Source organism: Bactrocera latifrons, unplaced genomic scaffold (genome assembly GCF_001853355.1).
Source record: "Bactrocera latifrons isolate USDA-ARS-PBARC rearing strain unplaced genomic scaffold, ASM185335v1 scaffold_202, whole genome shotgun sequence".
NCBI lineage: Eukaryota > Metazoa > Arthropoda > Insecta > Diptera > Tephritidae > Bactrocera > Bactrocera latifrons.
The window spans coordinates 394,077-395,738 of record NW_017535542.1 but is presented as its reverse complement, the minus strand read 5'-3'; positions in this window follow the sequence as shown (position 1 = coordinate 395,738).

Here is a 1,662-nt window from a genome sequence, read left to right as displayed (position 1 = left end):
CGTCCACTATGACCCCGATAGTAGTTTGAGCTTAGCCTTATTCCAGAGCTCAGCCATACCATTGGCAGCACTGATCGTTGATGGAGCTTTATTGACAAAAATGAAATTAATTTTATCATGGCGCTATAGCTGAGTTGGTTCTCGTCGAAAGTTATTAAACATAATAAAGTTTAAATCCATATATTGGACGAGAAGAATATTTTAAGTTACTGTAAGAGCTCAAATAGAGTTAAAATTTTTTGAGTACACATAACATAAAAAAGGCCAAACTTTACGATAAAGTTGTGAGTTGTCAGATTTCAAAGAGAATCGGTCAAATGCTGAAACAGAACAGGCAACGGACTTATACACTAGTGTCTTTGGTACCCAAATACTGAAAAAGGAGGAGGGCACGCATCTTTAAATAATTTTTAATTTTTTGTTGTAATGTGTTGAATGGTTTATACCAGAAGTACGTACGCCATAACGTATTTATAATAATAATAATACCCAACGATTACCCTCCTCCCGCCCAACCGACGCGAGGGGCGCAATCCGCGAACGAGCGGAATTAGCCGAGTCATAAAAGGCAAGGGAGTTTTAAGCGTTGCGATCTTAAGCTGCTCAGCTACAGAAACAAACATTTCAACAGCCAAAACTAAGAATTTGATTAAAGTTTATAATTTTTAAATGTTATTTGTTAAGAGTAGATAAAATAATGTTTTAATGGTAAAGAGTGAGTCTGAATTGAAATCGTGACATATGGGACGGAATGGTTCGTTTAATTCGAAATTTGTTCTAGAAAATTTTAAAAGTAAAGGTTTAAACTGCCTGGTAGAGCGAGCGGGAATATTAAAATTAATGTCAGACAAGAGAGATGGGCTACAGACTAACCCATTGATGAATTTTACAATAATACCAAGGATTTCCCTACGACTAGCGAGTGTTGGGAGATTTATAAGTTTTAAACGGTTAGTGTAAGGGGGAAGATTTAAACTGGAATCTCAATGCAAATGATTTAGGGCAAAAAGTAAAAATTGTTTTTGAACGGACGCTATTTTCTCAGAATGAACTTGATAACTAGGGTTCCAAACCACAGATGCATACTCTAATATAGGCTTCACCAGAGATGTAAAAAGAATTTTCGTGGTAAGCGGATCTCTAAATTCTTTAAACCAACGTTTGACAAAACCAAGAGCACCTTTAGCTTTAAAAACCATGGAAGATGTGTGAAGATTAAAATTGAGTTTGGGGTCCATGGTTACTCCCAAGTCTACAAAACTGCATACTAGCTCCAACCTAAAGTTTTGTATTACGTATGAAGTAGGGCCTACAGATCTACATGAAAAGCACATCGTTTTACATTTTTTAAGGTTCAATGGCATGTCATTTCTAACACACCAAGAAACTAGGTTGTTTAAGTCTGTTGCAACTGACATCTTTCGCTATTTGAGGTGTATGATTTAAAAAGTGTTACATCGTCAGCATATAATAAAGCTTTTGAAATAAGAACAGAATTGGTCCAAGATGGCTACCTTGAGGAACGCCTGAAGGAATATTGATTATGTCGGAAAGAGTAAGAGAATATGACTTGTTGAATTCTATTACTAAGATAAGAAGCAACCCATTTTAGAAATATTGGTTGAAAACCAAGAAGATCAAGTTTATTCAAAAGAATTGAAT